The 14,170-nt window shown below is 37.3% G+C and overlaps 1 protein-coding gene across 1 annotated transcript in view; it reads left to right on the top strand.

The window, feature by feature from the left end:
- The first annotated feature begins 692 nt into the window (after positions 1 to 692).
- The window catches only part of trps1 (trichorhinophalangeal syndrome I), a 147,131-nt gene continuing 133,653 nt past the window's right edge, over positions 693 to 14,170 (top strand). The window contains exon 1 of the mRNA XM_061256028.1: positions 693 to 957. The gene's annotated coding sequence lies outside the window, so the exon portion shown is untranslated. The remainder of the gene's footprint in view (positions 958 to 14,170) is intronic.

Below are 14,170 nucleotides of genomic sequence, written 5' to 3'. Positions count from 1 at the left end.
AATCAAAACTTACAGAAAACATTAACAATCATTAAAATATTTTTTTTCACTCTTACCCTCATACCGTCTACATAACAACTTTTCCACTAATTGTTTGCAGTTATACTGTTCAAAACTGTCAATAATAACATAAGAATTTGTTAATTGACTTGTCCAGTGTAGGTACCACTGGAATAATAATCGAAATGATAAATTATCAATTTCATCTAAAGACAACAATACACATATAAAACACTATAACAGGCAGCAGACCAATTTATGAATTAACCTGTTTTCCCATCCCATATTCATGAAAAAAATAATGAAAACATACTCCTCTACCCTAACTGTTGTATTGTCTAAAACACCTAAGTGCTAACTGTATCATGTTGTACAGTAGTTATTTGATTTTATCGTGTATGCAATGTCCTGAAATTAACATTACTTTTACTTACTCAGAGATATGGATAATATGTTGGATTGTGCATAGTTTCGATGCAATGAAGATGTCACCACCCGAAATTAAATGTGAAAGATCACTCAACCTGTAGCATTTAAACACCTTTTACTCTCCTGTTCTCAGTGCGGCGAGCTCGTGTCGCTGTCCCTTTAAGAGCGTTCAGTCTAGGGTGGCGCTTTCCTCTGCAAGGGCTTCTTGATATTAATAGTGTTGGTGTCTTGAAACTGACGTAATGCTTGGAGTCTGAGGTCCTGACAAGCGATAACATTTCTGATAAAGAATTGAGATCACTGCAAACTAACCTTCTATTTTTTCCAATCCAGACACAGGCGTTTTTAATATTAAACACAGTCACCCCGATTTCACTTGCATAGGAGAAAATTTAAATCTTAAATCCCCTCAAACAAAAAGAGAAATAATACCCCGAGATCAACAAACAAACACAAAGACGGTTCATGGCTTACGCCAAAGCTCCTCCATCTTTCAGACTGCAAAGACTATTGCAATTTAATCAACAGGTAAGGAGAAAGAGAATCAATGAACGTTAGCAGGGCGGCAGCAAACAATGTGATGTGAATATCTAGTAGTTCCTGAATGCTGATCTCTTTTAGTAGCTAACGTTATGTAATGCTGGGAGAGCTAAGGGATTTCGTGAATCAGTTGTGAGCTACTTTGCTATGAAAAGGGAGCAGGGCTTCTCGGATTTCACATGGCATTTAGGTTTTGTTGGGTCAAATGCATGAGAAATTGAAATTGGCTACTAGCTAGAAGCAGTAGCCTTAATCGAGGGGTCACGTTCTGAGACAAGGAAGAAAAACATGATTTCCAGTAGGTTTGTGGCTTACTTTTTCCTTCCCTTTTCGGCAAATCCTTTTCTTTGAAGCTGCCGTGAAACGTTCGCTTGAAAGATTGTAACGAATGAATTAGTTTGATTTCAGAAAATTATCCAGCCTGTCTAATTCCGTGTATTTTAAATGTGTTACTAGCTAGATGTGATCTATTTAGCCGCCGAATCACATGCATTTATTTGCATTGTTGCAGCGAAAGAGCGTTGAGAAGACATCTAAAAGTTCCTACTAAACTATTCAAAACTTTATTTAAATGAACTACCGTTTGTGATAACGTAATGGTGCGTAGCTAATATGACCAGTGTCGTATTTCCCTCCGAAGTTTAAAAACTTTAAACTAACACTTTGATGTTAATAAAGTAAGAAAAGTTATGAACAGTTACACGTTCAACTATATGCGTGTGCGCGCGACTTTATAGTGTGTAGACTACCACACTTTTCAACATGGTTTATGTTCTTTGGTCCAGCTTCATTGGTAGCCTAGTTACACTACTTTTGCTGCATAGCCAGTGCTACATTTGAGTCTTGAAATGAAATTTGTTTGCTTATTGCTTCTGGTTTGCGAAGAAAGATGCATGCACTGTAGGAAAACAACTGACGTCTCGGTATACACTACTTTTTTAACGCATTAGAAGTGAATCCGTATAATGTTTTCAGAGTGACTTTTCCTTTAATGGAGATCGACCAGCAGCAGTTCGGCGCACTGTGATGTAGTCTAGTTCAGAAAAGTTTTAGTAGCTAGCGTGACTAAGCAACATGATATAGACAACTTACTAAACCTAGCTAGCTGTCCTGTTTCTCTGTAAATAGAAACCTTAAGCGTGGTTATTGTATAATAACAGAGTTTACTGCAATTGTGCATAATCTACAATATTATACAATTCTGGGATACTTTATTATTCTGGAGGAGGAGGGGCGGGGGTAACGTGCCACAGGCTGTGTTTTTGTTCAACTTATTAGCAGTTTGTTACAACTGTTATTTTGTACAGTTAGCTATTGGACGAGTTTATTTTTAAGCTTTCAGTTGTGTGTCTGAGTAGCCTACACTAATTTGAGGAATTACAGTGAAGCAGTTGCATATAAACGTGTTTAGCACTTTGAAAGTTACTGAGTTTGTATTTTTCAGAAATGGTCCCTATAAACACTATTTTGGTTTTCCTCCACTTTATGGTTTTCTGGGGTGGAAAGTATCACTTTGTTCATACCTGTCAACAGAAGTCAACCGTTTCGCAGCCGTACTTATTGTAGAAGTGGTTTGTATAGCTGATTATTGTGACACAAAATTCCCATGTTAGTTCCAGTAGATGAATTGCTGTATTTCCTGTAAACTGTGAAACCGACTACACGCAGTGTCTGGAAATGATACGTCTTCTGCCCCTGAAAGCCCTCATTCTTTGTCGGAGAAAGTGTGTTAATGACGTGGCCAAAGCAAACAAACACTGCTCATCATTTAGAGAAAATAGAAAAGACTGCACTGAAAACCAAAGTTTCTAAATGTGTAACTAAGCGTGGGGAACAATGACGCTTTTAGTTTTTGCTCCTACACAGATAATCTGTTGACTGTTTTGTGCCAAACAGTCTACAAACGTTTTAAGACCGTCTGCTCCTATAAAGCGAGATTGTAAATATGCATGTGTTAGTTTTGTATATTATTTTGGCAAATTAACAGCTGCATTTTCTGGGGAAAACCCTGATCCAACCATTGTTTTTAAAACTAATCTGATAAATTAGTAATAATCTTTTTTTTCTTTTTTTCTTTTTTCGATTTCCAATTTCCAATTTACTCTGGGGATTCCATTCCAAGTCTGAGAAAAAGGCAGCTCTTTAAGTTTTCAGGCTAAGAAAAGATAAAAACATTGTTAATAAAATGCTGCCCTTTCCACTTTAAACAAATACAAATATAAGAGACACATGATTTTGTACATTCGAAGTGTTTGAATAGTTTTATATGTATTTGAACTGTAAATAGGACATACTATAGATCTGTTCTACATTGTAGAAACTTTACGGATGACAAACGAATTTGGGGATCGGCATCAGTTGGGGTCTGCATTTGTTCTACATTTTTAGTTTTAACAACATCTCTTTGAAAACTTTTAAGGACAAGGAGGCCCAACTTTTTATTGCATATTGTGCACCAGTTCTATTGTGTAGGGATAGGGAATGGCTCATTGTAAACTAGATGTAATGCATTGTTGTCCTTCATTTGGAAAATAGGTGAAAAAAGTGTATTTACATAAATGGCCCAATGTAGTTTTTTTTGTGCTGAAGCTAGAGTATTTCATCAGGAATAATAGATCTCTGACTGTAATCATAGGCTTGCCCTGAAAAATGGCATATATCAGATCTTGTCTAGGTATACATAACACATTGAATGTAATATGTTAAAGTAAGCATGCTTTTCTTACCAAGCAATGTAACTAGTTCATATGTTGGTATTAACTATGATTTTGTAATGTCTTTGAAATATTTTTGAACTTATTTCCATAAAAGGTCAGCCCAGAAAGTTATGAGCAAAGTCAGAGTCTGTATATAACAATATTCAACCTTTTATTATTTTAAATGTATCAAAGAACTACTGTAGCAGATTTACTTCTTGACTTTTGGACTTTGATTTGCATTTTGTATGAGCCCATCATATAAGTGCAGCATATGTTTGTCTTCTCAAGTTGTTTTTGTGTGAGCAGTGACTTCTTGTTTATTTTTTGAAACAATATGTTTTACTTCGGACAGTATTTCTTAGCAAATGAAATTTAAAGTGATATATGCTGCATTGGACCATGGCTTAAGATTCATGTAGGGATTTGTTGTTCCATTGATAAACAACAACTAAGCACTTTGCCTCTCTTTGTACTCATGCAAGATTAGTTATATTATCAAGATCAGTGTTGAGTATATACAGCTGTAGTATTTCCAGTTCTTTCAGGGCAAGGCGCATTCGGAATTTTAACATTCAGTCTTCAGTGTACAAGCTACATTTCTGTACAATTGCCCTTAAATTAATATGATTTGAGTTATTTGTTATTTTAGGGAAAAAGGTGTTTTGCGTATCAGTATTCTTTTTTGAGTGTTGTTATTATTATTACTGCAGTGAAATCTGTTGTGGCGGGCGGGGGGGGGGGGGGTGTGTGTGTATTACTGTCCCTTTAAAAAAATTTCCATTAAAAGTTTTTGTAAGTGACTAGACACCTTCCCTGGTGGTTTTATTCATCCAGCTAGGAGAGCAGGAAACTTTCGATTTTTTAATGCTGCCTGACGTAATGTCAAAGTTTACTTTGAAGGAACAGACAGCAGTAATTGGTAGCCTTAAACTTTTAATAACACTTGGATTCATTCTGGCAACCAAGTGGGTTGTTTTTCAGATTTGCCAAAAAGGGACTGTGGTCGGAGCAAGAAAGCCTGGGTTTGATGCAGTTATTTTTATTCTTGTTTTTAAAATCTGTTATTTAAATTGTGTCCAGTTGAGCCGTGCAGGATGCCTCCGAAGACAGTGATTGTTGGTGTATTTTGTAATACTACTGGTTGATAGATTTTTATAAATGTAGTGTCCTCTGCTACGTTTAATGATGCAGTGTTCTTAATGAGAGCAATATACCCACACGCTGCCACGCAAAAGCAGAGCCTGTCCTTCTGTTTGAAAACACCTCCCATGCACCTCCCCTGGCCTCCTCATGCGTGGACTTTCCGAAGAACACAGACACACAAGCCAGACTTTGAGTCACAATTTGTGTTTTTATTCCCTGATAAGATTGTATTCACAGAAGGGAAATTATGATCATGTGGTGATGCACCAGAACAAATTTTGTATTCGTACACCTTTTATTAGTTGTGGCTGTGGCTGTATTCATAATAGTCATCCGAGTCAATGTAATACATAATTTTATGGACACCCTTATTTCCTCTTTTTTACAGTACCTTGGTTGAGATTTGAAACTCAAAACAACCGGGGATGCATGATATAAACATTCTGGACCAATTTTTGTCTGCCCATGTTTTACAATCCCGATGCACCCCGTGTTACATTATTGGTACAAATGTGAACTACAACCTCTTTCCCAAATTCATTGAAGTAGTCGATCAGCAGACATGACCTTATGAACCTGTGTCCTAGAATATAGAGTATATGTATGGCCTGAATAATGTCTGATATGAGTTGTGAGTACCATTACTGTACTTAGTTTATTCAGCAGAAAACAGTCGTTTTATAGCTCTTATAGAATTTTGCTTGTTAAAATATATAAAAATGACTAAGAAATAAGAGGTTAGTATATGACTGCTATCAGGCTACTTTTTGAGCGTTATGTAAAATGCATGATAACTTATTGTATATCTCAAACTATTGTGTAAAAACTATACCGACATGTTTTTGTAATTGTACATATTATATTTAAAAAACTTGCCTTTAAAACTATTTCTGTGCAGGAAAGTACGGCTTTCTTTGAAAGAAGGGATTTTTTTCAGAAGATTTTGTTAGTTCCTTTTTGGGGAATTTTGGGGAAAGTCGGGGTTCACTCTAAGAAGTGTCCTAGAATACACAGTGGGTGTATGGGCCCCAATAATATCTCATGAGTTCTGTGAGTATTGTTGAAAGTATATATCTTATGTTAGGTCAGGTGCTCACATGTTACAGTTTTTCCTACAAGTGCCAATGGTATGAGCTGTAATTCAAGTCAGAAGATTTTTCACAGAGTTGCACCATGAAGAGAAGGAAATATCCCTTGCTTAGTTTAGGATAAAGGCTGCTAGGAGCCAATGGAAATGACCAAGATGTTGTTTATCATTGAAGTAGAACAAAAGCCATGGGAGAAGAGTGAGGCAGTAGCAAAAAGATGCAAGTATTAGGGCAAAAACACATGTGGGACAGAAGCAGAAGACGAGGCCTATTGCCCTCGGGCAAGAACAGTTTGAGCCTGGTGGCCCCAAATTGTTACCAGCCTGTATAGTATGACCAGTAGACTCACCATGCATTCATGTGAAATTTTTTGAAGTTCATACCAGGTCTGCTTGGCCTTAGTGTGACGACAAAATAAATAGGTTTTAACTGTTCAAACACTGTAAAAAGTGATGATTGATTCTTATGTGAAGTCCTGTCTTAATGAAGTACAAAATGATTAAAGTGATTTTACCATTTATCTTAATGTGAAATAAGTGAAAACATAATGGGTGTCTGGTGACTGTTGGAGTCGATCAGAGGCAGGTTGAACAGGGATCGAAAGGCAGAGGTAATGGCGCACACAGCCCATTTCTAATGCTATTTCCAACTACGTTTGGCCATTTCTCATGAATGATCCAAACTTCAAGAGAGCAGATATGTTTTTGGCCCGGTGCAGCTGCTCTACTCTATTTCACTTTCACAAAGGGCATTTCAGAAGTTACTTTGAGAATTGTGGCTGGAGTGAGTTTATGCTATCTGGTATGGCAAGGGTTCTGAACTTATACATATGCTTTTATTTCATTATTAGAAATGATGGCCTTGATTTAGGAGGTCTCATACAATCCTGGAATTGATCTGGGGGGGAAACAGACGGACAATCTGTGTTCATAGCAGCCGTCTGAGCCATCATTTATAAATATGATTAATATGCGGGATAGTATCCTTTCTCGTACACGGAGCACGTTTTCTGAGGCCAATAATGGGGCTTGCTACTTTATCTGAAACTCAGCAAAATGAAATTGGGAAAGCTTTGTACTTTTCTGCACAGAATTTTGTGTGGGTTTAGATATTGACACGATTTCTGGACAGTGCAGAATGAAAGCACTGACTTTTTAAAGTAAGTGATACATACAAAAAAGATTTTTTTAAATAATTGTATTCCCATGTAACGCCACCACATCAATCCATGAGGATACCTCCTGCCTTTCCTTCGAACAGATACGCGTAGTGATGTGTGGGGCCTACTTTTTCAGTTGTTGTTGTTGCCCCTTTGGGGAGAGGTCCCCTGCCTCTTGACTCGGGTGGCCTCGGCGTTTAGCGGGTTGGGGGTGAAGGGAATCCTGTCAACTAAAACTGCCCTTTCCTCGTCCGTCTGCTTTCCAAGTGCTCCAGTGAGTCAGTTAGGCTCCCTTTGTTGCCTGTGTGTGTGTCATTCTTGCATATTTTTATGCTTTCCCTCTCATCGGCCCGTGTTCTTCCTCTCTGTGTGGTCCGAGACTAGTGAAGTGGGTTTAAGTTAGCATAGTCTGTGGCACTGAGACAGGTTGGACAGGATGACTCTGGGAGAGAGAGAGAGGGGGGGGAAAAAGAACCTTTTCTTAGAGAATGTTTATTCGCCTGCTTTCAATTTGCCTGAGGACCATCCCGTTAATGCACTCTTTCATTAATCAGCAATCTGTTTTCCAATGCTGGGAGTGCACGTTACTGGATTTGTTTTATCATTATTGGTGGGTTTAATTCTGCTTTCTTGTCACTGACTTCAAGATACCGAAATCCTTTCATAGGCCACATTTTTAACTAAGTTTCTCTGTGGTAGAATTTTCAGAACTGTGTATGTGGATATGCTCAATTTTATCTTGATATTTATTTTTTCTTTTATATTTTTTATTTGTTTTATTTGGGTGTGGTTGCCATGGGAGAAGCTTTCGTGACGTGTACAGCAATTGAACCCTGGACCATTTGTATCTGCAGTCTCCTTTGAAGAACTGAATTGAAGAAATCAACAAAACAAAATAAAAGAAAAAAACAAAGGAATGCATTTATATCAGCTGTGGACATGGAATAAAGGATACTCGAAATCGGCACCAGAGCTTTGGATATTGTTACAGTATACCAATGCCTCGTTTCTTGTGGAATCATTAGAAATCATGCTGTAATCCAGTCTCTCAGCAGAGGTATGTATATTTTATTATGGGGTGACTAAAGGCTTGCACCCGAGCTTTATATATCATTACAGTATATCTATTTAAATAATGGTGAAATGGTGAAACCGTACTGTATTGTTTTGTACTCCTACGTTTGATGTTTCTCGTCTTGTCAGTTGTTGATTTCCAAATTTGCTTTAGTTGCTAGAAAGGCCTACACTACTGGTAATATATTAGGACCAAGAGCATTATTTAATTCTATATTTTGGTTGTGCCAGTCCACTTGTATCTGCATATTGTGTCTGATTGAGCGCACTGATGGTGGTTCTTTCACCCACATCAAGAAAGAAAGATAAAGGAGGAGATTTCAGGAGTTGCAGGAGTTTTCAGTTCATTTGTGGCTTTATACCGGTCTCTGTATGAGTGAACTAAAATATAATTTTCTGCTGGTTGTTTGTGTTTCTTACGCAACCTTTTCCCAGTGAGAAATTGTTTCCATGAGGCTACACTGTGACGAGAATGGTTTTCTCTAATCATAGTTACAATTCAGAAAGCAAAACACTGATTCCTGGACTACTGTTTTTCTTTTTACTGTAATTCTACACAGAATGTGAATTAAAGCACATTTCTGTCTCTCTTTACTGGCCTGTAGGCATAGTAAGGGAGTATGCCGCCTACAAATACCTGAATGTAATCAAATGTTTTGGACGATGTTCATCAAGGCTTTTGAGCCGTACAGCACATATCATTTACAGACTACCTTACATTTTCTGATGCATGCTCATCAGAGTACCATCTACATGTTTAATGATTATTTAAGTAATTTTTTTGAACTTTTTGGAATTTTGTGCCGTTTTTTGGATAAGGCTGGATGTGTATATATATATATATATATATATAATTTATATATCCAAAAATGCTAAGCTTTTTTCACATTTATCTTTACGGTCACGCTATTTTTATTATATACAAGTTTGTGTGCTCACTAACATTGTGATCATTTGATATATCAGATGACAAATTAAATGAATGCTTCTTTGCTTGAATCTTTTTTTTTGGGAATTCTGCTAAACTGTGTTTACGTTTTAATTCAGTACTCCATAACAGTGGGCAGTTGCAATGCCTTTCCTTCAATCACATGACACAAAATAATGTTTCTCTAAGAGTTATAATAATTTTTGCGATTTTTGAAAGATTTATGTCATTCTAAATTTATGGCTTTTTTCACTCTTATTTAATAAATCCAGCCATAGTCATGGACATCACTTAGCATATTCTAGGTGTGTGATGTTTTCAATCTGCCATATGAGGTATAAAGACAGATTAGCAGAGGGCTAAATTAGCACAATAAGGCGTGCTTGCTGAAGAGAAGTGAAAGGAGACCTGATATTTACAAGGCAACTGAACTCTGTTGGCAAACTGTTTTTGTGGCTGTTGGTTTTCCTTTTTCATTGTGATTCTCCTTGTCATGGATTATTCCTTACATACTACATTGTTTAGAATTTTTTGTATCAACAGTTCCAACCAAATAAAGAGCTGTCTTAATGAAAATCTTTTGATAGTGTGGGCCTATACTACACATTTTGCAGATATCAACAACTAATATCCAACCCTTTGTTTGTTTTTGTCTTTGCCTTGAGGGCCTACTTTATATTAAAATGCATATAAACTAGAAACTAGAATGGAGATCAATGAAACTGATAAGCAGATTCTGATGCTAATACTTTCCTTAAAATTATGTCAAGTGGTTATGGCTGAATTCAGCAGCACACAGGCATCTTTTAGGTTTTTTAGGTGTGGTAGGGCTTTTTTCTCTCATAGATTAGGGTAGATTTGCTTAGTGTGTGATTATGGGAAAAACTCTCTCGACTTGAAAGTATTTTTTATTTTCCCTTCACTGTTTAAAAAGGCTTATTGTGTGAATTTCACTTAAATGCATGGGGTCCATATCTATATAATTATTAAGAACTTTCTGAATATAGGAATGCATAGAGTGATTATGGAGTTGTTAATTCCACGGATCATTATGTGGTACACAGTACGGGGGACAAGGTGAATCAAGTTCCCTCTTGGGCTTCTTGGCTTTGAGCAAGTTCATTAAAAAAAACGTGCAAATAGTTATTACATCCAGCCACTTCGCTACGTGTAGCAACGCACATACCTAGCTGTAAGCAGAGATTCATCTTGGAGTGCAAATTTTGCTGTTAGCATTATACACATTACAGTGACCCACATACAATATGACAGACGAGAGGAGTTCAAAGATGAACAAGAAGGTTATATTTATCACAAGGCATGTACAGGAAGTGAAAGGAACTACTGTAACTGTCATTTACCACTGAGCACATGGAATGGGTCTGTGTGAAAGCTGTGTGTTCTTGGGAGATATTATTGTCCACTTCTTGGCTCCAGATGTTTGAACTAAGGCACTTTTGTATTTTTCACAAAATCATGTTAATGTATGGAGGCAAACTTTTTAAGGCAGGCTAATGTTCATTCAGATGTGTCATTGTTTTCACATTAAGTTACCAAGGAAATGTCGTAACTGGCAGTAACAGTGGTTATGCATAATATCAATATTAGCAATGACTTCAAAACATGGGCAAGCGATAACTGAGAAATGAAGAACACTATTAGTGGGATATATGCATTGTTATAACCTGTTATTTAGGTTTTTTCTGCCCTGATGTGACATTTATTGTCTTGTGTTGCACCTTGAAATAAAAGGGTGAGGTTTTCGTACAACAGGAGGCTACAGTTATCCTTTATGAAAGCTTGGTGCATCTTGGATGCCACCACTTGACCATGTGACAGTCATTTGGGTGTTTACTACTAAGCTCTCAGATTTCTGCCTTCACTGAAATTAATATATGCTTTTTATGAGAGGCAGCGTTTGTGTAAATTTACTAAAAATACATTCCTGTGAGACCTTGCTTTAGTTTGGCTTGGAGTTTTCAGAATTGAACAAATGGGCACTATTATCTAGTGACTTCAAAGATCCTCCTGTTAATATTAAAGACAAAAGCAAGCAATAAAGCAATAAAGTCCGTACTCCTCCACACTAACTCCGTACGTACACACATAGTGAGCTCCACAATGATTGGCACCTTGATAAATATGCACAAAAATACTGAAAGAAATATTTTCCAACATCTGTAGTGGACTTATTCATTGAATTATTCAATGGAATCAATAAGTTTCAAGTAAAACAAAATTCCCCGAAACAGGTTTCACAATTATTGACACCCAGGTTTAATTCTGTTCAATCACTCCAGGCAAAGATGACAGCCAGAGTCTTTTCCTATAATTTGTGTGGAATCAGAGAACACATTTAGAGGTTTTTTTTTTTACCATTCCTCCATGCAGAACTTTTCAGAATCATTGATATTTTTGGGATACCCACTCTTCAGTTCAGAGCACAGGTTTTTCCATTGAATTTATGTCTGGAGACTGAGATGGCCATTGCAGAACATGGTTTCAGTTATCACTTAACCAAGTGTGGATTTTGATGTATGTTTGGAGTCACTGTCTAGATTTTCTGCAAAATATCCTGGAACTTTGTTGAATTCAGTATTAAATAGTGCCCCTGGAGAACTGGAAGCAAAACATCCCCAAAACATCAATAATCCACCTCCATATTTCACAGTAGGTATGATGTGCTTCTCTTTGTATGCATTCTTCTTTTATCATCAGAAATTCTGATTGTGGACATGGCCATCACCATCTCCCTCATCGTCTGTTGGGACAATATGCTTCTTTCCAGAACTGCATGCTCTTTTTGGTACTTCTTGGCAAACTGCAACCTGGCCATCCTGTTTTTGCAGCTAACTAGTGGTTTGCATCTTGCAGTGTAGCATCTGTAGATCTGTTTATGAAGTCTTCTGCAGAGAAGTCACAAACACAACCACACCTGACTCATGAAGTGTGTTTCTGATTCGTTGGAGAGGTGTTTGGGTTTTTTTTTCCATTATGGTGAGAATTCTTCGGTCATAAACTATAGACTTCTTCCTTGGCCAACCAGCCCCTTTGCGATTACTGAGCTCACCAGTGCTCTCTTTGTTCTTTGTAATGTTCCAAACTGTTTATTTTGGTAGGCCTGTTGTTTGGCCTATGTATCTAACTGTTTTTTCTTATTCCTCAGCCTCATAATGGCCTTTTTGATTTTCACTGGCATAACTCTGGTCCTCATGTTGACAAATGCTAAAAACAGAGGAGACGCAAGACTAGATACGGATAGCTTTATTATACCTTCACTCAGGAAGTAATTTAATACATATGACTGCTCAGAAACAATGGTGAAGCCAACTGTCCAATTACTTTTGGTCCTCTAAAATGGGGAGAAGTGTAAAAGGGCATTTAATTCCTACATGGATCACCCAATTTGGATTCAGATGCTCTCAAATTAAAGGTGATGGCCTGCATTTAACGTATTATTTGTTTCATTTCAAATCCAATGTGGAGTACAGAGCCAACACTTAGACTGCACTGTATATATTTGCTCAGGGACCACTTTATTTGGTAGACCTGTACTGCAAATATCTAATCAGCCAGTTACGTGGCAACTCATTTGTTGTTCAGACCAAATTTATTATTTTTTAAATACATGTATTTTCACAACCCAAACAATCAACCCTATATATTTGGTTTTGTAGTATAATACTGTAGGTATAGGCCTTCTGAAGGCTACATTAACTGTTACCGTATTAACCTATTGGCCAGCGGAGGGTGGACATCCCCTGTAGTCGGGTTCCTCTCAGATTTCTTCCCTCCTGAGTCGTATACCTCATATGTTATGTGGGGGCTGAGGGATGATATTTCTTCCCCTCTGTTTACTATCTAAAGCATCTTTGTAACAGTCTAAGGTGGAAAGCGCTATACACATAAAATAGAATTAAATATATTAACAATAAACAGAACCCCAACCACCCCTCTTAACAATCAGTTAGGAATTTGAAAAATAGAACATTCATAGACTACATCAAAGTAATTTGAAATGTTACTTAGCTTACTGTTGAACCCCACCACCCTTAACTGGGGGTAATTTATATGGCTCGCTAGTTAGCTAGATCGCTATGAGCAACTTATGTTAAACCCAGAAGCATACATTTCTTGCAACCAATGTTAGCATAGGAAACTTCATGATATCAGGCTAATCTCAGACATATTTACTTCATATTTATCTGGTTTTCTATTGACATGTAACATGATTGCATCAAAACATTTCATTTAGTTATTTTTAAATAAAGCATAGGCTTTATGAAGGCCCTATACACATTAACTTTAATTGTCAGGGGATGTACTGACAAGTCAATTTCTGAGACATTTTTACAGATAGGCTTGAATTATAATAACTTTTAAAAGAAAATATCACAAGAGTGGCATGAGTGAGAAGAACGAAAATGGATAGCTTTTTTCATGCAGTGTGTCATAAAAAAACAGTTATGAATAAGGCTATTTATCACGGAAAATATTGGCTTAAGTCATGGAGCAGTCACAACAAAGCGGAACAAATGATTGGAATAACATTTGCGACTGTATTGCATGTAACAAGTGCTTGACGTTATATAGCAGGCAGCTGCCGCGAGTAACAAATATTGAGTATAATACATTGATAGGCTGGTGCATTTTATCACTTCAGTCCATCTTGGAGAGAGAGCGTGCTTTCTTCCCTTAGCAGAACGTTGTTGGAAACCGATTTAATTGGAAACCAATTTAAGTTCAAATAAGTCTTAAAATAGGCAAGCCTATCTTTGATTATGATACCAGGCCTCATAGCCTATCACTTTAATATATATAGGCCTGTGTGTGTGTGCGTGTGTGTGTGCGTGTGTGTGTGCGTGTGCGTGTGCGTGTGCGTGTGCGTGTGCGTGTGCGTGTGCGTGTGCGTGTGCGTGTCTGTCTGTGTCTGTCTGTTTGTTTGTCTGTGTGTCTCTGTGTGTCTCTGTGTGTCTCTGTGTGTCTCTGTGTGTCTCTGTGTGTCTGTGTGTGTGTGTTATGATGATTTTGGTTACAGGTGTACTAGGCTAAATGGCGGCAGCATTTGTTACACTTTGACCTGAGCCACAGAGACCTGTACAGCTTTTTG

Source organism: Conger conger, chromosome 9 (genome assembly GCF_963514075.1).
Source record: "Conger conger chromosome 9, fConCon1.1, whole genome shotgun sequence".
NCBI classification, from domain to species: Eukaryota; Metazoa; Chordata; class Actinopteri; order Anguilliformes; family Congridae; genus Conger; species Conger conger.
Note: the sequence above shows the minus strand (reverse complement) of the source record. Positions and strands in the feature narration are given on the sequence as shown.